We start from the raw sequence: 26,266 nt of genomic DNA, 5'->3' as shown, positions 1-26,266 counted from the left end.
CAGGCCACTCTCACTTCTGGGTAGCTACAAATTTGGAGGTTCCCACTAACACTGCAGGTCTGATACTTTTCTTAGAACAACTCACAGAACTCAGGAAAGCTCTACACTTATGATTAAAGTTTTATTATAGCACAAAGGATACAAATCAGGACCAGCCACAGAAAGAGACACATAATGTAAGGTCTGGGAGGGTCCTATAGGTAAAGCTTCTTGTCTTTAGGACATGTTACTTTGCAGCACATCAATGTGACAGTACACCAAGCCAGCCAGGGAAGCTCCCCCCAGCTTTGATGTCCATGATTTTTATCAGGGCTTCCTTATGAAGGCATCATTGATTAACTCATTGACCATGTGACTTAATCTTTAGTTCCCTTCTGCTCCTCCAAGGTCAGGCTGATTCAAGTGGCTCACACCCCCAAACCTCTAATCACATGATTGGTTTTTCTGGTGTGAGCAACCTCCATCCTTAGTCACCTCATTAGCATAAGCCATCAGGTGTGGTCCAGGGGCTCACCGTGAATAACAACGGCATTCTAATCATTGGAGGAATTCCAAGGGCTTAGAGATTCATTCCCAGGAACAGGGTACAAAGGCCAGCCAAGTTCTTTATTGTACACAGCCCAGTGCAGGACAAGTCTAATGGACCATTTCCCCTCTAGAATCCCTATGGAGGTGATGAGGCCACTGGGACAGCTCTACTTCTTTCCAATCCTTTCATGTGGCTCCAAGGACATTCTCTGACAAGCATCCTAGGCATTAACTCTGTCTCAGAGTCAGCTTCTGGGAGACCCTGAACTGTGGCAGTTAGTTCTGGGAGTGGCCCAAGAGAGTAGGTGATAAGATGAAGTACTGGAGTTTGATCACATACCACCCAGCTGGTCCTGAGCCCCTCATCACTGATTGTGAGTGAAGCCAGGATAGGCTCTAGCACAAGGGGACTGTCCAGTTGTTACACCTTTCACCCACCCATGGTGAGTCAGTGTTCTAGTGGGAGGGAATATACTGGGGCGATGTATCAGGAGTTTGAAAGTATGGGGGATATAATGACTGTAAGGACCATGGGATGGATGGCTGTTGCTAAATTCTATTGAAAACGATAAATTCTAGAAAACAATAAGAAAAGGCCAAGTGTGAAAGTCAGAGGGCATCCTTGGTACCTTATAAAGAAGTCTCAACTCCTGAAGTGGGAAGGCAAAAGCTGAGGCTCTGGGCCAGAATTTAATCATCAGAGTCTTGAGCTTGAAAGAAGTTAGACTCCAGCTGGGACAGTGCTGGCCTGCCAAGGTCAGGGCCCTGGCTGGGAAAAAATTGGATCCCAACACATGGATGGCACAACTGGGTTTATACTCCTTCAAATCTTGAATTTGAAGATTCCAACATACCCTCTGAGCCTGAAAAAGTGAGTTATCCCTCCCTTAAGAGCCAACACTGCTATTCTAGGGCTTATGGGATGTTTGATACACCAGCACAAGATCGAATGTAACACTGTGTCAGGGGTCCAGGGGACCCACTTTACATCAAAGGAGATGCAGGAGCAGGCCCATGACCATGGGGTCCACTGGTGATGTCACAGGCCCACCCCCCCTCCCCCGCCCAAGTTGCTGGCATGGTTGAAGATTGGAAGAATGTGTGTAGCTTCAGTGCCAGCCTTTTAAAAATTAATTAATTAATTAATTAATTTATTTATTTTGGCTGTGCCAGGTCTTAGTTTTGGCACGTGGGATCTTCGTTGCGGCATGCGGGATCTTTTGTTGTAGCCTGCAGACTTCTTAGTTAAGGCATGCGGGCTTCTTAGGTGTGGCGTGCATGCGGGATCAGTTCCCCCAGGGATCGAAACCAGGGATTGAACCCAGGTTGCCTGCATTGGGAGAGTGGAGTCTTACCCACTGGACCACCAGGGAAGTCCCCATGCCAGCTTTGAGGCAATACTTTATGAGGATGGGATTTCATCTTCTGGTGAATCAAGGACCTTGTACGATTCAGTGAGCTTGGTACCCAGGTGACCTACTTGATACTCCCTTGCCCAAGTGTGACAGCAAATGGACAAGGACAACAACCCAGGCTTGAGGGGAGCTGAGGACCTGTCTCAGATGGGTCATGCTTCTGGGTAACCCACCAAGATGGGTAGATGTATTTTCTGAGGATGAGGACAATCTAGAATGGAGAGTGGAGGAGGGGCGTGATGAGTATCAGGGGCAACACTGAGCCCACCTGAAACATCTGCCAGAGTCTCTTATGTTTGTGTATATCTTCACCAGCTGAAACCAGCTCAGGCATGGAATCTCACACATCTGAATGTGCTCAGAGAAAAACTCTAGTGGAGTCCATTGCTCCTGTGTTGCCTAAAACAACTTGAGAAACCAAAAAGGAGCCTCCTTCCCCTGGCAGCTGTTCACAGGTCCACACCCTGGATCTCTTGCTTCTAGGAGCACTGAGATAAGGTCCCTATGATGCTTTATAGTCACCACAGGGGCCAGGACAAGGTCATCCCCAGTGGCTCTAAGATCTTTAGTGGCTGAAGATGATGGTGACAGTGAAGTCTTCCTGGGAACCACTGGACAAATAATGGGTTCTGGAGGAGATAAGGGGAAGGAGGAACCCTGCTCCAGTAGGAAGGGAGCGGAACTTGTTCTGGGTTTTGTTTTGGAGAGAGGAAGGCATGGGGAAGGCACTGTGGGCAGGAGGCCACGCCCAGGCAGGGACAAGTGGTGAGAAGGGCACTGATTAGTCAGCAGAGGAGAAAGAGCAGGTAGGTGGACCCAAGTGGGGGTGAGGAGGAGCAGAAGGGGGACAGCTGAGGGCCAGGGAATGGGGGTGGGTCTGGAGGTCCCGAGCTGTGTGGCCCAAAGGTCCGGGCCTGCAGGGGGCCAGCCGTGTCCTCCGCACATACCCTTCCTCGCCTCTGGTGCTGCCTCTACCTGCTGGCCTGGCTTCTCTCCAAAAAATCTCACGCCTGTGTCTGCTGTTTGCTCCACTTTCTCTGAGTCCTGTGGGCATCCCTCTGTGCTCAGGCCTCCTCTTCTGCCCTCTGCTGTGTGCTTAGTCCTGGGGAAGCTCAGAAATGCCCTGGAAGAGTCCCATCCCACCCACCCCCCCGCAACCTGCAGACCTGCCTTCGTCTTCATGCCCAGTCTGCCAACTGTACAGACATAGCTCGGCTGAACCTCCAGCATCTGGAAATCAAACTTGCCTTTCTCTCTAAAATGAACCTTCAGACTGTCACTTTATTTTTTTTTAGCCTCTCAAGCCAGAAGCCTTTGACTTTTTTTCCCCCAGTGCCTCATCCAAACTGTCACAAAAATCCTGTGGCTTCCTCATGAGGTATTTTTCTTGACATTTTTCATTCCCTCTTGTACCAGACACACTATGCTCCAGGTCACCTGTACCCTATGAAGTCTGTCAGAAACTCAGGGTATGGATCCCAGGAATCTGTATTTCTAATACCTTTCTAGGTAGTTTGCCTTGCACCAATCAAGACTGAAATCTCTGTTCTAGAAGGAATATAACCAAGGTGGATTAGGTTATGCTCCTGTAACAAATTAATGCTGAAATCCCAGTGGCCTAACATAATGTTACTCACACAAATTCTCATATGGGTAGGGCAGTCTCCTCCTTTTGTAGCTACGCCATCTGGAACATGTGGTCCCCAAGATGTTGAGACTGGGGAGGAATTAGCTGTAGGGATGTTTCTAAGGGACTGGCCTGGAGTTGGCTAGAACTGAGCTGCAAGGGAGGCTGGGAAGTACCTGGGAAGTTCCCAGGAGGGGGAAGAGTCTTCGCGGCAGCGGTCTCCAGGGCTTGTCTGGGTTTCTTCGTCTCCATGACTGCGGTTGTTCTCAGGTCCCTGTTATACCAGGAGGCAGAAGCGACTTTTCACGGGTGTCCTGCAATGCTCTCCGCCACTCACACCAACTGTAAAGAGTCCGTGTTCTCAGCACTAAAAGAGCAGGACTCAGCACTCATCTACAGCAGCACCAGGGCCCAGCTGCACCCACCTTAGAGTGGCCCCTGTCCTCTTTTCAGCTGTTTGGTTTATTCCAGGATGTTCAGGATTTCCCCCTCAAGTTCCCTGGAATTTCCAGTAGAGGGAAAAAGTAGAACTTTTCAGGAGTTGCCTGAAGGAAGATCATCTGACACTGACTTTAGCTTTGAAAGATGAACTGAGATAAAACAAAGAAGAGCTTAGGAATGTGGACCAAATGTTGAGGTACAAACAACCATTTCTGAATTGTGGCTCCACCTTGTCTGGTAAAGTAGAGCAGTTTCTAAATATTCAGAATATTTAGGAAGGCAGCACGACATGGAGGTTAAGGATGGGTGGATTCTGTAACTATCTTGCCTGGGTTTGAAATGCAGCCTGCTTCTTTCTAGTGGCTAGTCTTGGGCAAGTTACTCCACCTCGTTGAGCCTTGGTGTTCTCATCTGTAAAAAGGGACACATATGCATAGCCATCTCCTTAACTGTTATGAGTATTGAACTCAGTGATCACTGTACCTGGCTTACTGTGGATAAGTAAAAGGACGCTGTAACCCATGTTGTTATAAAATCCTTGTCTACCCTTAAACCCGAACATCTTGACTTTTATTTTTGATAGATAATCTGTAAATGTCAATTTCAGCAACAGATTTAGGACACTTATCCTAAAAAATGTACTCTGCCTATTCCTATGGAAATCCTATGACAAAGGGATGTGGGTGGGAGAATGAAGCTCTCTGACAGCCATGAGAGGGACCGTTGATCTCCTTTGCTCCATATCAACAATCTCTGTGTGTCAAGTGGCAAACATTTTGTGACATGAAATGTGTGAAAAGTTGTACAAGAGCTTATGTGAGGGGTTTCTGTTCCTCAGACTATTCCCATCTGCAGGGTCCTCTGCTTCTGCTGGGGCTGGGGTTCGTGGCCTAGGCCTGCCACCTCTGCTTCTGAGAAATGGATGAGAAGTGAGGAGGGGGGTGGGCACTCTAGGGATCTGAGTAATTGTTGCCTTGCCTTGTGATTTTCCCCTTTCTTCTCTGAGACCCCAGGTGATGGGAATGGCAAGAGAAGGTGAAATTAAGAAAATTAAGGAGCGTGTGTGCCAGATCTGAAAGTACATCGCTTGACAGCAGGGTCTCCTGTCCTCGTAGGGCACATGGGGGTTTTCTTTCAGGCTTTGTTCTTTTTTTTTTTTTAAAACATTATATTTTATTTATTTTTATTTTTTTCTTTGGCTGCGTTGGGTCTTTGTTGCTGCACGCGGACTTTCTCTAGTTGCAGTGAGCAGGGGGGCTACTCTTTGTTGCAGTGCTCGGGCTTCTCCTTGCGGTGGCTTGTCTTGTTGTGGAGCATGGGCTCTAGGTGTGCGGGCTTCAATAGTTGTGGAGCGAGGGCTCAGTAGTTGTGGCTCACGGGCTCTAGAGCGCAGGCTCAGTAGTTGTGGCGCAAGGGCTTAGTTGCTCCGTGACATGTGGGATCTTCCCAGACCAGGGCTCGAACCCCTGTTCCCTGCATTGACAGGCGGATTCTTAACCACTGCGCCACCAGGGAAGTCCCAGGCTTTGTTCTTGATAATGGGGGTGGGGGAGGCGGAAGTGAGGGTGTCATACACGAACCATAAAGAAAACTGGAGTTTGTGTACAACAATGGGGAAGATCTTGGAGTAAGTTTTTGCCATAAAATAAAGAAAATACTGGCTGAATTATTTTCCATCCCAGGGCTAGGATAGAGCATGGTATGCAGAGGTTGCCTGTAAAATAATGTGAGCAAACTTTTCGGACCACTAGCTCAACATTTCTCTCTTGAAAACAATTTTTTGTTGTTGCTGTTAAATCAAAGGTTTTCTAAGACTTTAATTGTTAATTAACTTTCCAGTTCCGCAAATCACATTTCTTAATATTTTAAAATTAAAGTTAGCCGAGGACAGTTCTGCTTTCAGTAGTGTCGGATTTACCAGCTTAGTTCAACTCTACCTAATTCCAAATAGCTGCAAGTATATATTTTCTCCTTTCAATTATGCTTTCGCTCTCTATTCTGATTATTGCAGTTTATGCAAATCAAGCTGGAGAAGAGATTTAATTCAATCAACTGTGGGTCTGCTTACACTAATTTGAATATTAGCTGTCGTCTCTATGTAAATGACTAGAGAGAAGGAAACTTGTTGCTATGCACCAATTGTGACGCCATTCTTACTGGCTAACCTTGTGTCAGACCTCAAGGTCAAGCTCAAAATCAAATTGGTTATGGGAGGTTGTTTGTGGGTCCTGGAGGAAGACACTCCACCTCCCAGGTCTGTGCTCAGGGTGATTCTAAAAGATGGCTGATATATACATATTTTTTAACATCTTTATTTGGGTATAATTGCTTTACAATGGTGTGTTAGTTGCTGCTGTATAGCAAAGTGAATCAGCTATCTGTATACATATATCCCCATATCCCCTCCCTCTTGCATCTCCCTCCCACCCTCCCTATCCCACTCCTCTAGGGGGACACAAAGCACTGAGCTGAGCTCCCTGTGCTATGCAGCTGCTTCCCACTAGCTATCTATTTTACGTTTGGTAGTGTATAAATAAGACGGCTGATTTTTTAGACACTGTCAGGAAGACCTCCATCTTGTCCATTATTTATGATCTATGAGAGAGAAGGAAGGAAGAAGAGATAGAGAGAAGGATTGTTTCTCTTTACTGAGAATTCACTCTATTCACTCAAACGAAGCAGCATTCTTCACATACCAGGTCGAGGAAGGCAGCTAAGGTATCCATCCCCCCCGCGGAAAAATTGGAGACTAGGATATTTGGAGCCATTAGCAAGGTAGGAGGAGAGTCTTTCTCCAAATCTCACAAAGGATCAAGAACAGAGAAATTAATAGCATAGAGTGAATCTTTAGCCAACAGGGGAGCAGAGGACAAACTAAGAAAGAAGGTTCCTCAGGAACCTTGCCCCTGGCTGCCCACAAGCAAAACACTGTGTCTTTGAAGTGCTAATGTTGCTTTTCGTGGGGAGGAAGAAAAGAGAGGGGACAGCAGGGTTATAAACATGCTATTTGTTTATCTTGAAGGTGCTACACTAGTTTCCAGGTACAGGTGTTTTGCTTTAGAAAGCTAGAGATGCGTCCTTCATAGGAAAGCTGCCCAAATCCTAGAGCTGATTCTTCTTCCTCTTCCTCTTCTTTTTTTTCCTCATACTAAACTGGGTCAGGGAGAGAGTTTCATATTTTTGTTGTTGTTGTTACACTGCCAGCTCAGAAGCAAGATGATTGGCTGAGACTTAGAGCCTAACAATTAATGTTAAATACAGGCAGCTGGCTGGGTTTTGATTAAAAGCCACAATCAAGAAATCTGGCAATCTGGAATTTCGTGATAGCTGAAGCTTGTTTTTTTTTTCTTTTTTTTTTTTTTTTTTCTGTTTTTGTTTTTAACCCCATGTACACAATTGCTAATCTTTCGGGGTCTTTTCCTTTACTGTCACTACAGTTTTTCATGTTTAAAAAATTGGCAGAAATCGTCTGAAGACATGCAAGATTCCTTGATTCTGAAACAGCTGAGGGCTTCTGTGTTGCTGCCCATGTGATTTGGAGTTTCTGCTCTATTTGATGAAAACGAACACCGAAGACACTAATCAATTTGTTAGCACAATGTTTAATTATTCTTTTTTTTTTCCTATTCAATTAATTGCTCATAAATGGGGAAACAAAAACTACTCAAATCAACCCCTTTTATTGGTAGGGCTATTCTGGAGGCTGTATTTTTTGCTTCTGGCGCCACCTTATGGACGACAACTATATTTCAAATATGATAGTCAAGAATGGATTCATTTAGAAAGTGTAGTATACCGTCCGTGTAACTTCTTGGTTACACGGACAGTATACTACAAGTGTGATGATCACCAAGTATAATGATCACTTAGTTTCTATTAGGGAAAGATTTCAGAAAATACCCTATAACAGAAAAACTAATTGTGGTGAGTATGGAAATGTGTGCATCACTATGAAATATATGAAGAAAATCCAAATTTTGTAGTTCATATAAATCATCTGCATTTCCTTACAAGTCCTCAAGTCCTTTATGGGGGGGGGCACAGGGAGTGTCCACATTTTCCAACTATCTCAGGATTTCAGATTTCTTCTTTCTGCTGAACTTGTGGTGGTGAAGAAGGATAACTTGGGGCCCTGGGTCAGTGACCCCACACCTAGTTGCAGATGGGCTGAACCATTTTCTGGGCCTCTGCATGGAGTCTGCCTTGAGCAGCTGGGTCCTTCTGGCTTTCTGGGTATCATGTTGGGGATGGGTCATGGGTCAGTGTGCTCCACAGACCCCATGGCCCCTTAATTGTGACCTTGGCTGGCACAGGCCCTCTCATAACTTCTGGTCTCTCTACTGGGGAAGGGACAAAGTTCTGGATCTTCTGCAGACCATGTGCGGGCTCTGGGGTGTCAGTGACATGTTCTCAGGCCATCTGTGTAGACGTCTTATCCACCACTGTTAGTCTTGCATGTTGGATGTGGTACTACACCAATGACCACTCCCTAAAGACATGCTTGGGAAGTTGCCTGGTTCCCCACATCTACCCCAAGGTGGGAGTGAAGAATACATATGACTTGCAGCAAATCTGTAGAATCAATTTTGGCAAGCTTGACTTAGACACTCACAGAATTGTCAAAACTATCATATTTGTAGGGACTGAAAAGTACAAGTTTTGTAGTCAAAGCTGTAAATTAACTCTTTTTCGTGTGTGCATTTTGGATGTCATTATTTTGATTCCTCTTAGAGGCAAATGGATGTTTCTGGCAGCATGGGAGAGCATAAACGTGGAAATGCAAATTGAAAAACACATCAATGTCTTTCAATAAAATGTTGCTTCTTTTCATTGTTATTATTATTAGTTCTAAAAATGCAAACATCTCATAGTTTGAATAAAAACTTGGAAAGCAAATTGCAGCGTCTATATTACTTCCTCTTAATGTTTCTTTCCTGACTTGACAAAAGTCAGATTGGTTGATATTTGGTTTTGCATTGACAGTCTCCTTAGGAAGAGGTAGTAGCAACAAGATCGGAGAAGCTGGTGCATTTTAATAGGTACCCAATTTCCTGTCACAAAGAGGTGAGTCCTGGTATAGACAGTTTTCTTGCCAATCCAGTCCCTACACCAAAGCAGTATTAGCCCTTTAAACAAAATCACCTTTATTACTTGTTCCTTTTAAAAACCTTCAAGGTTCCCCAGGGGATATAAATTGAAGTTCAAACTTTCAAGGTCCCTCTTTACCTCTTCAGATGTACCTCCCACTACTCTCTTGTAGATTGCTTGCATGCAGAGAAACTGTTCCTGTCTGTGTCAGCCCAACAAGCTTTGTCCCTTCCCATTACCCCACCATGAACATCTATTTTTTAAATGCTATTTATATTTAATTTATTCTTCCAGGCCAATTCAAATCTCTTCTCATCTGTGAAACTTTCCCAAATCAATCAACCTCTCCCTTCTTTTCATTGCTTAGGTCAGTGTTTCATAACCTGAAGTGAGCATCAGAATTACCTGGCTTGCATTTTCTATGCATGTTCTAGCCTCAGACTCAGAGATTTTAATTCACTTGTTCTGGGATTGGGTCTACATGGTTCTGAGAATGTCCCTGTTTAAGAATCAGGCTGAAGAACAGAACTGGGTCATTTGTAGGAACGTGGATGGACCTAAAGACTGTCATACAGAGTGAATTAAGTCAGAAAGAGAAAAACAAATATCGTATATTAACTCATATACGTGGAATCTAGAAAAATGGTACAGATGAACCGGTTTGCAAGGCAGAAATAGAGACACAGATGTAGAGAACAAACGTATGGACACCAAGGGGGGAAAGCAGGGGTGGGGGGATAGTGGTGGGATGAATTGGGAGATTGGGATTGACATATATACACTAATATGTATAAAATGGATAACTAATAAGAACCTACTGTATAAAAAATAAATAAATAAAAGTAAATTAAAAAAAAAGAATCAAGCTGAAGTTTAAGGTCTATCCTCTTCTAGTCCATTCCATTCAGCACTTAACCACTATTGCTTTGTCCTGTATAATGCGGTGCCTGGGCAGGGTCTGAGATCAACTGTCAGACCATCAGGGCTGATGGTCCACACATTTCCCCAGAGTCCTTTGCGTGTCCTGACACAGCAGACTTCTGTTTGTTCATGGAATGCTCTAGAAACTCCGGGATGTTAAGAGATACTATTGTTCCCACTTTCCTTGATTTACATTACAGGCAAGGACAGGGGCTTTTCCTACCATTGGTGCTCAGACATAGAGAGGCCCTGCTGGTCTATAGGATAAAACAACCAAATTCCTGAAAGAAAAAATCACCACAAGGGACAAAGAGGTACTAATTCATTAAACCCACATTTATTGAACACCTATTATGTGCCAGACAGTGCATTGGAGGTACATGATAACAGAACAGACAAGCTATCTCCCTCATTTCAGTGGGGACATGAGAGGGGACAGACAGTAAAGATGCGGAGGAGTGAGTACACAGTTCAGAGAGGGACCGGAGTTCTGAAGAAGGGAATGTGCACCAGGTGAAGCAGCAGGGAAAAGAAGAGTGGGTCTTGTTCTGTGTGGGCTGCGCCTCTCTCTGAAAGCTGGGGCAGCCCCTGATGTCACCCTTTCCTGGGCCTGCAGCCTCGCTCCGGGAGTGCTGGGACTCTCAGTGCAGGACAGGCTTAGGCCATGGAGGAAAAGACAAGGTTACTAGGGACCAAATAATGGACCTGTGCATCCCTTCTCCCAGTGCTGGACAGAAGGTTAACAGAGGTCAGCTGTCAGGAGGATACAGGCATGGATGTGGACACCGGCCATGCAGGTTTGGGTCTGGAGGTGATCATAAGCAGTGTGGGCCAAGGCCCAGGGCTAGGAAAGTGACAGCAGGCACCAGGGCAGAGGGCTGGTGGGCAGGCAGGACTCGAGTAGAGGAACTGCAGAGCTCCCACTAACCCTAAAAATTACTCTTTCTGCTCCCACCCGCTCAGAATCCTAGCAGGAAAGATACCCTACAAGGGTCTCTGGATACTCAGGACCCTTACGTAGTCAGTCCTAAGGACTCACGTAGATGCTCCTGGAAATACTCAGCAGTCACAGTTAACTGGCCAGTGGGTGCTCAGAGAGGGAGATGGATGTGTGAGAGTGAATGGGTGGCTAAGCTGTGCCCACCCACCTCTGAAGTCTGACCTGCTCTTTTATCTCTCTTTTGTGAGAATTTTGAGGTCAAGGATTCTTTTATATTTGGCACTAATCAGGGCTTCTCAGAGTAAGAATTAGGAACTCAGCAAATACTTATTGGTTTCCATTTGACTATCTTGACTTTGGGCTTTGTTTTTTATTTTTCTCTCACTGAGGAAGCATTAAAATAAAGACTGGCCAATGTCAATCAGATTGACATGGGTAAATCAGTGGTTGATGACATTTAGACATTTTTTCTTCCTGATCCTCCTGCAAGTATGATTCGCAATTACATCCAAGGAAGAATTAAACAATTATGGGATGCAAATGAGATGTAATTCATAATGCTCTTGGGGATCAAATGCACACAACTGCTTAATTGCTGGAGACTTGCCCAAAGTTGATGTTTCAGTTATTTAATGCTGACTAACAAACCGCCTTAAAATTTAGTGGCTTAAAAACTATTTTATTATCTTTCCCAATTCTATAGGTTGACTGGGCTGACTTGGAAGAAGCTTCTATTCCACAAGATTATGGTTGGGGCTGCAGTCACTTGGGAGCTTGATTGAGTTGAAAAGTCCCAAATGGCTCATTCACAGAGCTGGCCATTGGTGCTGGCTGTTGACTGGAAACTCAGCTAGGACTGTTGACTGAATGTCTCAGTTCTTATTCATGTGGCCCTCTCCATATGCAACTTGGGCTTCCTCACAGCATGGCAGCTTGGTTCTTGGAAGAGGCATGCAAGAGAAAGGAAGCCGAAGTTGCCAGTCCTCTTAAGACTGAACTCACGTTCACCACGTTTTATTGGTCAAAGTAATCATGGGCCAGCCCACACTTAAGAGGAGGGGAAATAATCTCTACACTCATTATAAGAATGGCACACATGTACAAGAAGTTTCCATCTTTGGAACCTATCTACCATATTTGCCCTCTGGTCACCACAATTCACATCTCTCTCCAATATGCAAAATATACTCACTCCCCGCTCCCAACCAGTTAACATTATGCTATTAGCTCAAAGTCCAAGATCTCATTATCTAAATCAGGCTCAGTTATGAATGGGCATCCGTGGGTGCAACTTCTCTGGTGTGGTTCCTTGGTGTAGAGTCCTGTAAATTGAAAAGACATTATCTGCTCTATACACACCCAACATACAATGTGAGAAAGGGACAATATAACTGTAGTAAATACAACAACAGGTGTATAGCTTTCACTAGTCCATAGTAAATCTGAAATCCAGTCATGCATATGTTAACAGGTTTTTTTTTTTCTTTTCAAATTAAAAAATCAGGCTCTAGTTCTCCTGGGGAGTGGTTCTCTATGGCTCAACTCTTCAAATCTTCCTTTCCTTTCCATAAGAAATTACCTATGCTTGCAGCTGAATAGTTGTCTCAGCCTACTTCCTTAGCATAAGAAGGGAGGCGTCCAGAGACCTCTTTTTACTTTGAACTGTCTCTATCTCTTTTAGTCCAAATTAGTATAATTCCTTAAAAAACTTTATAGATTTCCTGTGTATCAAATTAGAAATCCACTCCATTAGATAAAGTCTGTAGCCAGAAGTCTCTTTGAGACAGGCACCTCTAAATCTTGGAACGAGAGTCAGAATGCTGTGGAAAAACTCCCTTAAGATTCTTGGAAGTCTTGTTGTCTCGCTGAGAAGGTCTTGAGGTACTGTTTTAAATCCTCCTGAGGTCTTAGAAGGGTCTTACAATTACATTCTTGCTTTGAACTTTACTCTGAGAACACATTTTACATGGAAACATGGACTTAACCTTTGCCTTGATGTCATTCCTTCTGAGAACATTTTGTTGAGTCCTGGGTCTCTATGTGTTTTGTAAATTCTGCTCTCAAACTGGACAGTCCTTTTTTCCTTAACATTCTTCCCAGAAATCTCTTTGTCTAGGTGCGTACACTTATTAGTTACCCTTTCTATTCTCAACATCACTGCAGAAAATGTTGCCCAAATTTTATAGTGTTGCCAAACTTTCTACCTATCTGTGACATGGATTGCCTTTTCTTTAGCCTCCAGTGACAATTTCCTCACTCACTCTCCTTCCAGGCTCCATTAATGGTTTCTTTGAGGTCCTTTTGGCTTCTGTCTGCCACCCAGCTCCAAAGCCAAAGCTGCATATTTTAGGTTTCTCTTACAACAATACACACTTCTGGATATTAAGTTCTGTTTCAGTTATCTAATGCCGCAGAATAAACCCTAAACAAAATAAACCTCAAAACTTAGTGGCTTAAAACAACATCCATTTAATTATGTCTCAAAATTCTGTAGGTTGAACGGACTCAACTGGGCAGTACGGCTCCCGTGACATCAGCTGGGGCTATGGTCATCCGAGGGCTCTCCTGGGATGCAAATCCAAGGTGGCTAACTCACATGTCTGGCAGTTGGTGCTGGCTGTTGATGGGAGCTTGGCTAAGCCTACTGACTGAAGACTTCCTTTCTCTTCCATTTGGGTCTCACCGTGTAGCTGTTTAGGCTTCCTCAAAATTTGGTGCCTGGGTTCCAAGAATGAGTGCTCCAAAAGGAAGGAGATAGAAACTGCTAGCTTAAGGTCTGGGTTTGAAATTCACTTCTGACATATTTTATCAGTCAGAGCAAGGGGACAACCCAGATTCAAAGGGAGAGAAAAAAAACTCCACCTCTTGAATGGCATGCTGGTCATCTTCGGAGACTACCACTGCTGGGGAGTAATGATTGCCTCTTGTAATAAGAAATTACATTGAATCGGGTGCTACTTTTCTTTTGTGGAGGAGATAGACCTCACATTTCTAGAACCTCCCAATAATTTTTCCTTCTGATTCATCTTGCATACTGAAGGCATATTGATACTTACTGTTCAAACAATTGATATTTTGCTTTATCTACTGAGAATCTGGTGTAAGAAAAATACATTTGATGTTTCTTTCTGTTGGGCAGTAATTCTAGGTAAAAAGTTGGGAAAACAGGGATTGAGGCTTGAAGCAAAGTTTTAATTTAACATCGATATGTAATATAGTCACCACAGCACTGTTTTTTTGTAAATATGATTTTTGTAAACTTGCAAATTCTCTGACTGATCATGACCTGGGTAATAGAACATCCATGAGGAGTGGAGCCCTCCCTAAAGAGAAAAGAGGGAAAAATTTCCCCACTTAATTTGTTTTAGTGTATGTCTTAAAAAAAAAAAACAACACACAGTTCAGAATGACATGAACTAGAAAATATCTCTCTGCTCAGTCCTCACCACCTTCAAAAACTCAGCACCACTCTCCAGAGACAACAGCGTCTGCTGACAGATCTTCTGGTGGTTGCTATTACAAATAGATTTAATATATTTATACCTCTCTTTCTTTTCTTTTTTTTTTTTTTTTTAATAAAATTATTTATTTATTTGGCTGCGTTGGGTCTTCGTTGCTGTGCACAGGCTTTCTCTACTTGCAGTGAGCTGGGGCTACTCTTTGTTGTGGTGCATGGGCTTCTCATTGTGGTGGCTTCTTTTGTTGCAGAGCACGAGCTCTAGGTGTGCGGGCTTCAGTAGTTGTGGCACACGGGCTCAGTAGTTGTGGCTCACGGGCTCTAGAGCTCAGGCTCAGTAGTTGTGGCGCATGGACTTAGTTGCTTCGTGGAATGTGGGATCTTCCTGGACCAAGGCTCAAACCCATGTCCCCGTCATTGGCAGGCGGATTCTTAACCACGGCACCACCAGGGAAGCCCATATACCTCTCTTTCTTGATTGGTAAATTTAAACAGTATTTATTATGTCCTTATTAGAAAGCAGTTTTACCAAAATTTTAATGTGTGTCGAAAACAAGTTGAGTGTTTCCTAAGACACCCCCAGAGTTTCTGAGTTGGCGGGTCTGGGGTGGGGCCTGAGAATTTGCATTTCTAGCAAGTTCTCAGGTGATGCTGATGATTTTGTTGGGGACCATATTCTGAGAACTACTGTCATGAAAATAAACATTTTTGTTTTTGACTTACACTACATCCTTTTCTCCTCTCTCATTTATCTACTGATTTTTCTGAATTATATATATTTTAATTCTGGCATTTATATTTGTGTTATATGAAAATATACTTAAGTGTTTATTACTTGATTGGTCATCTTTAGGCAGGATCCAGTGACAGCCAGCAGCTATAAAAGGTGAGGAAATATGAGAATTATTTTTGCTTTATAATTTTGTTACTATTATAAGTGGTGCCTTTGGGGAAAATTGTGTTTTTAGTCATTTGGTGCTGTTATAGAGAAATGTAATTTATTTCTACATCTTGTTCTTATATCCAGTCACCTTGCTAATCCTTTAGTAATTCTAATTCTTTACTGGTAAGATTTTGCATGTTGATACCTGCAGCTCTAATTCGTTCATTGTTAATGTATAACGTTTCATTTTCTGATTATACTACACATTCATAATTCATTCTCGTATTGATGGACATTTAGTGGTTCAGATAGTCTCCTCCTCCTTCTTCTTTGCTATTATGCAATAATGCAACAATACAATTTTAGCACCTGTGTCCTTGTGGACATGTGTGATTTTTCTTTTCCAAGACATACCAGGGAGTGGAACTACTGGATTGTGGAAAAGCAGATACCACTTCTGCACAATTCATAGCCTGTTGGCCTGACCTGTTTTTCCAGTTATTGCCATGGCAACCAGCTCTGAGTGAGCTCCCAGTGACTTTGCACAGGCGTTCCTTCTTGTTTGTGCTGCCTGTCTCTTGTCTTCAGCCCAGGAAAGGGCAGGGGACACAGAAGACCCTTGCTCAGTGTACACCTGTGCACAGTTGTGAGGTGTGGGGAGTTAACACCCTGTGGGGCAGACCTTTGGCACTGGGACATAGGAGCCAGTGCATAAACCTCACCCTTCTCCCCCTGGACTAACTGCCCTGCAGTGTGGTTTGTTTGGCCTCTTGAAGGGGGATCTCATTAGACTCAGCCCCCTTCCATGCCTCACTTTGGTCACTTCTAAGAGACCACTGGTCCCTTGCGGGGTGGTGCAGCAGAGTTCATGGGCTCGTCTCCATGCCTCCTGAAGCTGCTCTGAAGTCTTCCTGTGTAAGTGGGGTGGGAGGGACGCGGACGGGTCGTGAAGAAGAGACTACTCACATTCAACTGAGGTTTGGGGGCTTAAATGACTCACATGGTGAATGCTGTGCGTGGGAACAGGTGGAAAGCTGGGTTTCAGCTTTGGGTTCGAACTAGACAAAATTGGTGCTAGCAGAAATGACAGTTTAGAGGTTGGTTTGGAACAATGAAAACCAGCTAAGGATTTAGTTGTACATTCAGAGTCAGGAAGTAGAAAAAGATGTGACCTGGATGCCCATTACCAGCTTGGATTAGTAAACAGTGTCAGGGCAGAAGTCTTAACAAGTCCGGATTCTGTGTACTTAAATACACAGTTGAGCTAATTTGTAGATTATGTTGCATCACGGTCCGTGACATGATCATTCATGGTATAAATATTTATTGAGAACCTACTATATGCCAAATATTGCTCTAAGTGCTATAAAAATATTAACTAATTTAATCCTCACAACAACACTCTAGAGTAAGAATTATTATTATTATTATTATTATTATTATTTTTGGCTGCGCTGCAGGGTTTTTGCAGGATCTTAGTTCCCCGACCAGGGATTGAACCCAGGACCCCTGCAATGGAAGCGCCGAGTCCTAACCACTGGACTACCAGGGAATTCCCGGAAGTAAGAAACATTATTACCCCATTTTATAGAAGAGGAGATTTAGATACAGGGAGGTTCAATATGTACCTCAAGTCCCACAGTGGTTGAACCCAGGAAGTCTACACCTAGGCCCAGGCTCTTAACCACTTTGCTACACTGATTACTGATTCTCTTGTTAGTTCTTCTTCCACCCATCTTTCCTTCCTTTCTTCCTTCCATCTGTCTTTCCTTCCCTTTTCTTTTCATGTCAGATTTTTTGAGGTATAAGTAACATACGGTTGGACTATATTATTATATAATTAACATATGGCTATATTATCTTATATATATAATTAGTTATACCATATATATGATATATATACCATATATCTTATATATATAATTAATTATACCATAATCAAGACATAGACATTCTCACCACCCCAAGAAGTTCACTGTGTCTTTTCCTTCACCCCCAGCCTCTGGCAACCACTGATCTCTTCTACCTCCCTGTAGTTTTGCTTTTTGGAGAATGTCACAAGAGCAGAGCCATGGAGTGTGTAGCCTTTTGAGCAGTCTTCTTTCACTGAGAATGATGCACATGAGCTTCACCCACGTTGTTGCATGTATTAGTGGTTTGTTTCTGTTTAGGACTGAGGAGCATTCTATGGCGTGAATGTTTGTTTATCCATTCAGTAGCTGATGGATGTTTGGATTATTTCCAGTTTTTGGTGATTACGAATAAAGCTGCTATAAATATTTGCCTACCGGTATTTGTAATGGGAAGATATTTTCAATTTCCTGGGTAAATACCTAGGAATGGAATTGCTGCATCATATGATAAGTGACTATTTAACTTTATAAAAAGAGCCAAACTGCCTTTTTCGAAAATGCTGTACCATTTTGCATTTTCACCAGCAATGTATGATTTTGCCAGTTGCTCTACATCCTTTTCAGCACTTAATATAGTAAGGCTTAAAATTTTTTTTTCTTAGCCGGTTTAATAGATATTTAGTGGTATCTCATTGTGATTTTGATACGTATTTCTCTCATGACTAATGACGTTGAGTATGTTTACATGGGCTTATTTGCTATCTGCATGTCTTCTTTGGAATGCTTTTTTGTAAATAAGATTTCATTTTCATTAACTATATGCTTATAATGAATATCATTAAGTCCAACTCTACAAATGGATGTTCACATACAGTTCAGAGTTTTTATTTCTAGTCATTATGGAGGATGCAGAATAGTGTAGTAGTTAAGGACGGGAGCAGGATTCAAACTACAGCTCAGTAACTTACTAGCCACGTGCCCTTGGGCAAATTGTTGTGTAACCCTGTGACTGTTTTCTCATCTGTAAAATGAGGATAATAAGAGCACCTGCTGTAAAGAGGTATCGTGAGGATAATGTGAGATGATTCATGTGATGTACGTAACACAATGCCTGTGTAAGTGCTGTATAAGTGGTGCTATCATCATCTTCATCGTCTTCATCTTCATCATCCTTGCCATCATCACCATAATCATCACCTGGTCCATGACTGAGTTCCTGAAAGTATATGTCAACTAACATACATTCAGAAAATTCACTGATTTTTATTTAATTCCAGAACTGTAAAGAGATCAAGTCCAATCCCCAAATATCAAAAAAGAGGGAAAGAAAATCTGGAGAATGTATCTTCATTACATAGTTCACATGGCCAGCAATTTGAAGACCCTGCAGATACTTTATAAAATACCAGTTTAAATATGGAAAATCTCAATAATTTCCAGACCTGCTTTGGCATCTGGAAAAGTATAATATCTGGTTCTTCCATTTCTCCTCCAGATTCTCTAGCGGTCAATAGACTAATGTTTAAAACATGCTTAGACTTAAACAAATGTGTAAACCACTTTGCCACTTGCACACACCTTTAATTTTAATCAGGTGGAAATATGTCTTTGCTTTTTGTTGGTACAGCTCAATACTGACTCTCTTTTCTGATGGGACATCATGATATTATGAGATTGTAATGGGGTTTGGATTTGTGGAATGAATCTTGGGAAAACAAATTTAAACACAATTTAATGCTATAAAATGATTTTAGCTATTGATGTCAGAGACCAGCCCAAGAAGAACTCCTGTTCTTTTCAGGGGGAGGATATATAATTGCTCAATGAGTCCACTGAGGGGAGCCATTTCCATAGCAAAGATATTACAGACGTGGACGGGAGCTTGTGTTCAGGGTACGACATCAGCTTTAGGGTTTAAAATGCACAAGGTCTTCAGATTCCTAAAAGCACTGTAACTTTACAATAATCAGACAGAACCAAAAGGCAATACAAACATTTAGCTGCAAAGATTTAAAATAAAAACCTATTGAATTTAGGTGGTGATACATGGGAAAGTCAAGAACATCTTTTTTCTCTTTGTGTTCCCTTTGGAAATATCCAGCAACAAATGAAAGTTAGTTGTAGGTAGCAATAGCAATAGATAACGTTTATTGAGGGCTTGCTCTGTGCTAAGTCTGTCATAAGTATTGACTTATTTAATCCTCACAATGATCCTATAATTTTGGGAATAGTTATTATCATCCCCATTTCATAGTTGGGAAACAGAAGCACAGAGAGGTAAGTGAACTGTCCAAGGTCACAGAGCTAGTAAAAAGCAGGCCGTCTGGCTCTAGAAACCACAGCCTTACACGTCACTATGCTGCCTTTTAGTGGGAGAGTTCATAAGGCTTAGCTGAATAAATGATGAGTGAATGAAGGGGAAAGTGGGAGAATGAGATGGTGAAATAAGGTGGTTTAGGCAATCGTTCCAGTGATCAGAATTAGTATTTTCATGGAGACCCAGAGAGAAAAGTCAAAACTGGTCTCCTAACAGTTGCGTGAAGACAGCACAAACGTCACAGAAGATAGATGAAGATGAATTTGTTTCAAATATATTTTAATACTGGGAACTTTGCCAAAAGTCCCTAAGGATAATGACGTTGGGGATATTAGCAGAAGGTTTTGACCCAGATGAACTGAACAGAGACATTGATGCAGTTTCAGTGAAAAACATGCTGTGTTTGACAAAACTGAACTTTGCTATGGTTTCATTTCTCCATATTTTATTAACATTTCCGAACTTGCCTCATCTTCCTGGGCTGTCTTTAAAATATTTTTCTCCCCTTTTTTTATTCCCATTTTTTTGCAGCTGTTTTCAAATACTCTGGCTTTGCCATGTTTTCTTGGCTTTGATGATAGGTGAACCCCAATTTACCTGGTGATAAAAGAAGTCTCACAGAGAAATCCAGAAATTTAAACAGCTAAGTCAGTTTTCCTTGACTTAAAATGATTTCAGTCATATTATATGCAACACATAAAATGTCAAAGATGAAAAAAGTAAATGAATCATTTATAACCCCGAGAGGAACAAAAATTTCTGAGCGATTCTTCTGAGAAAAAATATCTAACACGGAGCCTGAGAGATATGCTTTGTGGTCCTTGGAGGAGCTCGAGACCCATCTCTGTGTTTACTTGCAAATTATTTTCTTGGCTAAAAAATAACACATGTTAATTTAGAAAAATTGACTTATGGAGACTATCTGCTTTGCCAAGGGAAGTGAGAGAACCCAATTTTATTATGTTTGTGAGTCATCTCTTTTCCTTGGTTCTGTAAAAAGATTGTTATGAAACTCATCAAATATTACTTAGAAATAAAACTAATGTTTGGGATTCACTTATAAAACAGAAATTAATTCACATAATTAAATGTCATTTTAACTTCAAGGTGCTATAAAAAAGACATTTGCCGTTGAAGATCTGCCTGTTTCCAGACATCAGTTGTTTGTATAGAAGCCTTTCTGGACCCTCTCCCATGCTTCCTTTCAGTTCAGAGTAGGAAAGATGGTCAGTCTTGGAGCTCTGGTCAACGGCTTGGCCTTCTGGCTGAATAGTGCAAAGAAAGTGACTTGTTTTTTATCCCAGTTTGATTTAACCTCATGAAGGGCTTGAGTAGCCAGATAGTGGTTCCCGGCCAAGGGGAGCCTAGAAGAGCTCAGCCAGGTCCTAGAGAAGGCGGGGGTGGGGGGTGGGGGTGGGGTTGAGCCGAGAATCATAACTAGAGAACCCACATCTCTCTGTAAGATCCAAAGGAAGTCGGGGGTCTGGGAGTGTGAGAGAAACCACCCAGAGCAGGGTCTGTGCAGCCACAAGCACACAGTGGGGATTGGAAAACATAGGTGAGAGCAAAGAATGTCTATGAAACTGCCTCTGGTGGGCCCCCGGGCCATTGCTGGTAGAGTGGTGTACTTGACACACGTCCCGTGGCAAGGTCAGAGCATTTAAAGTACAGTAAGTCCCCTATATAAGAACCTTCAAGTTGCAAACCTTCCAAGATGCGAACGTGCATCTGGTTCCTTGTTGGAACTGTGCCATCAATGTCAGGCGTGAGTGAAACTGCAGCTTGCCCTCCATCTCCTGTTGCTGATGATCCTTCAGCTCTACCATCTCCCACCTCCTCTCCCTCCTCCAGTCAGTAGCTCTTCTTGCCTGTTCACTCAATGCCAGCCCCTGTATGCCAGCTGCTATACTGTACTACTGTACTTTTCAAGGTACTGTACTGTAAGATTAAAAATGTTTTCTTTATTTTTTGTGTTTGTTTTTTATGTATAACTTGTGTGAAAAGTACTATAAACCTATTACAGTACACTACTATATAGCCGATTATGTTAGTTGGGAACCTAGTCTAATTTTGTTGGACTTACGAATGTGGTCTTGGAATGGAACCTGTTCGTATGTAGGGGATTTATTGTACGTGGTACGCCTGAAACCACAAAAGCAAGAAAAACAGTAGAAGGACACATCTGACTATGTTAAAAAAAAGTCTGTCTGGTAAATGGCATTTTAAGACAAAGTTGACACTGTCTCTTAAGAGCTTAACCCTCAGTCTATGGATGATGAGAAAGGGGCCGGGCAGAGAAGTGGTTTGGGTTGTGAAGCCTCACCCATGTTTGCCCTTTCATCTGGGACTCTCTCTTGTGGCCCTACAGATTTTCCTTCATCTTCCTTACCTATCCTCCCACCCCACCGTATTGACGGGGGGCTGGGGGTGACTTAGAATCAGGACATCCCAAGGCCCATGACTGGGTAGGTAAGCTGAGAGGAAGGGAGGGAAGGACCCATATATGAAGGTAGGAACTTCGCCTCTTTTATACTGTTACACCTGGGTGCATGATGGCTTCTACAGGCTTCTGTGGGTGAGTCTGAGAATCTATCACCTATTATATATATTTTATATAATTTCCATATAAATTTTTTGGTAGAAAATACCCCCAAATATGTTTCCTTTGGGAATCCAATACCTGGATGTATTGGGGACAGCTTGATACTGACCCATATTCCTTCTCTAGAAGGATCCTAGCGTTTTTTCGCATCTTGATGGAGCTTCCTTTTCTAAGATAAAGGATTAAGATGAATATCTTAGAAACTGTATCTTCTTGGATTGCCTGCTTATCACACTGGGCACTTGAGGATGATGCATACCATGCATGACAAGATACAACTGTTTATATGAGCATAGAAAACACTTCGTTTTGTTCTAAGTACTTTACATTTACTCATTTAATCCTAACAACAGCCCCTGGGATGGATGATACCCATTTATAGATGAGGACACTGAGATAACTAGTAAGTTCCAGGCTGGCTCTGAGTTTAGCTGTCTTAACCATTCTACTAGTCAGTTTCTGAAAATGGAAAAGCAATTCATTCATTTCTTTTTCCCCTTTGTTTTTGCATTAGAAGAATGGAACGCCGTATCTTTGCTGCCTTAGAGCTCCTGGAAAATTTGGATATTAAATTTTCTAGACTCTCAAGGGAAACAAAAACTAGTTTTGTTTGGGGGGAAGTTTCTGGGTCTAATGGGCTATCTACTCTAGTGTGAAAGAGCTTGCTGAAAAGTGGGCTTGAGATGCAAATGTCTTTGGAGGTACCATGCGACCTCCAGGGGAAAGAAGAAGGGAAATTACAGAGGGAAATTATGGCCCAGGAAAATGGGGCTGATCCAAGAGAAGCTGCCCAAAGAATAAAAGGAGTCCCACCCTGGAAAGACTTGGATGGGTACATGGATTTAGCACAAGACTGTCATGAATGATGGAGCATGTTGAACTTTCGTGACTCAGTGAAGCACACCTGGTACTCACATACTTGTGTCTCATCTCCGTCTTTTGATTCTGATCTGGGTCTGTGAGTTGCTTTAATTAATAGAATGAAACAGAGGTGCCACAGGGCCAGTGTGGACTTCAGTTTTAAGAAGGTCTAGTAGATGTGATCGTGTGTTCTTGGGAGCCTCGAGCTGCCATACAATAAATATGGATATCCTTGCTGGAGAGACCACATGGAGAGTTCTTTGGAGAGGCTGTGTGGAGAGGGAGAAGCCCTGACATTACATGGAGGAGATCAAAGCCCAGTCGATTGAGGCCACAGACCTGCGACCCCAGTCAATTGGCTCAGCCAGCTTCCAGCTGTTGGAGCCATTCTAGTGGAGGCACCAGATATATGAGTGAAGAAGCCCCAGCAGATATCACATGGGACAGATGTGTGTGTGTGTGTGTGTGTGTGTGTGTGTGTGTGTATGAGCCTGTTGGTTGTTTCTCTGGAGAACCCAGACTATTACAGGTGGTAAGGCTTGCTACATATATTCTTTGTGTTGCTGAATAGGATAAGCTCAAGACCTTCTGAACTGGGACAGTGGTGAATGACCCTTTGTTACATGTCTTAAAGCAATTATTGGATTGAGAATTTGGAGCTGTGTGTTAGGCTTGTGGCTCTGCCCCTCTGTGACCTTGGGAAAAGCAATCAACCTTCCTGGACCTCAGTTTCATTATGGCTATAGCTCTCAAAAATTTCTGCATTTAAATATGGTTATTAGGATAAAAAAATAAACAATGGAGCCATTGTTACTGCAATAATGAGTGCTTAATCATGGTGCAGGTGGGTACAATATAATAAGCTTTTTAAAATAAAGCTTTTAAAAGTGGGCATATTTTGTACTTCCTACTTTCTGCACTTTAACTTGTATGAGTTGAAAAGAGGCAGATTCTTGGGGGTTACCGTACTAAATCAATTACCCAGGGACATTAACTGGCACACCTGTTCACATTTACCTTTTTATTACTTGGCCTCAGAGCCAATAACGTTAGTTTGTCCAATTCGTTTTCATAATGCAACAATTGCTTTTAATCATACATTTTCTTCCAAGTGTCTGAGTGGATGGAGAGAATGGCCACGTAAGTTTCAGGGACCATCAGTGATAGGGAAACCCAAACAGATTCTTTTTGGCTTAAGAGGCCCGATCACCAGGAGGTGTGCCCTCTGGACCTGGACCGTTATCTGTCTGGTTTTAGTGTGTGTTCACTAGAACGATTATGGGCCTGTGTAAGCACAGTAGCCCAGTGCCTGGTGAGCGTTAAGGAGGACACTGACAGGTCTGTGCATTCCCAGGGCAGTGTCTCACGCCATTAAATGCCCACTGGTGAGGGGTGGCTCAGGTCATTCATGATAAAACAGCTGTGACACAGGGCCTGCGGACAGAGGAACTCTCTGATGGACACAGATGCCGGGGTGGAATAACTTTGCGGTTCGTGCCTGTTAAGTGCTTTCTGACTCCTGGGAAGACCCTCGGTCTTGCTTACTGGGACCCATTCTCTGGACACACAGTGATGGTAGATTGGTTGCTGCTATTCCACGTGGAGTTCTGGAACTGCAAAGATTTAAGGCTTAGAGATGGTGGTTTTCAAATTTAATTTTAACTATGGAGACTTTTGTTCAAAAGAAATGGGTACAGAGGTGCAGTGTGGGAAGCTGGTAGAAGGGAGTACTTCAGGTTGAAGGGGTCAAGGCAGAGCATGAAGGCTAACACTTCCTGGGGCTGCTCCCTCAGCCCTCACAAAGACCCCAAGTGGGGAGTCTCTGAGAACAAGTGGTGCTGCCCAACTTCTTCCTCCTACACATGAGGGAACTGAGGCCCAGGGACATGAGGGACCTTCCCAAGAGCACTCTGCGAGCAAGAGGCACAGCCTGGGTGTTTCTTCCAGAAGCTTCTCCACACCAGCATGTTGCTTTTACCCAAGGCTTGCAGCCATGACGGATTTTGGTTTGTGGTTCCTGTTTTAAGTCATGGTGGGTTCTTCCCATGATCTCCTGGAAAAAGTTCTGTGGTCACATACATCCCTCTTGGAGATGGTTTGGTGAAGGAAGAGAGCCCCAACCTGGGAGCTGGCTGCCACGTTTCTTAGTCTGGACTCCCACTCACTAGCTTTGTGATGATGGGGACATCATTTTCTTTCACTGGGCCACAGTCTCCTCATCTGGAAAGTGGAAACCAGAACATCTGGAATTCTGGTCATATTAGCTTCCTATTGCCACTGTAACAAATTTCCACACATTTGGTAGCTTAGAACTGCAGAAATTTATCCTCTTACAGTTCTGGAGGCCAGAAGTCTGAAATTAGTTTTGCTGGGGTGAAATCAAAATGTTGGCAGGGCTGTAATCCCTCTGAAGGCTCTAGGGGAGAATCCGTTCCTTGCCTCTTCCAGCTTCTGGAGGCTGTGGACAGGTATGGGAGGGGAGGTGGGAGAGTTTGTAAGAGTGGTAAATGTTCTTCAAAGCCCCGCTAAAATTGAAGTGTTTCAAGAAATAAAACACAATGATTCGAAACAAAATTTTGATGGCAGTTCATTTATTAAAATGGTGGGCCAAACTGAGTATACCCATGAGCTAGCATCAGCTCAGAGGCCAGCACTTTTCAACTTCCAATTTATGAGATACACTTATCAAACTTCATAACATCTGCCCAGCTGAGGTTAGGTAACTGTTTCCCCCAGGATCAGCATGAGGAGCACCCAGTGGAGAGAACTGATGTCCACACCCTACCCACGAAGCTCAGCCTGCAATGTAGTTTTGAGTTGCCCTCCCATGAAGCTCTCTGTGACATTGGGCACACACTGACCCCTCTCCCCTTGAATCCTTTTATACTTAGCTTCAGCACTCGGTCTAGCCCTTGGTATTTATTTCATAGCATATATTGAGAATCCAAAGAAAAGAAACATTTCAAAACTTTTGGGAGGCTTCTCATATTGCTTGATAGAGCGAATATATATGAAAATGTTATGTAAATTGTGAAGCATCCTATAAATGTTGGTTGTGGTTTTCACTGTGGCTGCCAGTAGATGTCTTAACATTATTACCTGAATAAATGGTGGGTTAAGCCTAACCACCAGTTATGATATTTTTGGGGGGGTGCTTTTTTTTATTAGCAAAAGACCAAGAGAGTAGGAATGGCAAGTTATCTATCACCTTTTGTTTTGAATCACTGCACTGTCCTTCTAGTTATTGCTGGTAAGCAGTGTGGCAGATGTTACTACTCTTTATTAGAGTCTGGTTTCCCTCTGCTTCCAGGCAGCTGGGAAGATTGTCCATCC

This window comes from Eschrichtius robustus, chromosome 10 (genome assembly GCF_028021215.1).
Source record: "Eschrichtius robustus isolate mEscRob2 chromosome 10, mEscRob2.pri, whole genome shotgun sequence".
NCBI classification, from domain to species: Eukaryota; Metazoa; Chordata; class Mammalia; order Artiodactyla; family Eschrichtiidae; genus Eschrichtius; species Eschrichtius robustus.
The sequence above is the reverse complement of the archived record's forward strand: the minus strand, read 5'-3'. Positions refer to the sequence as shown.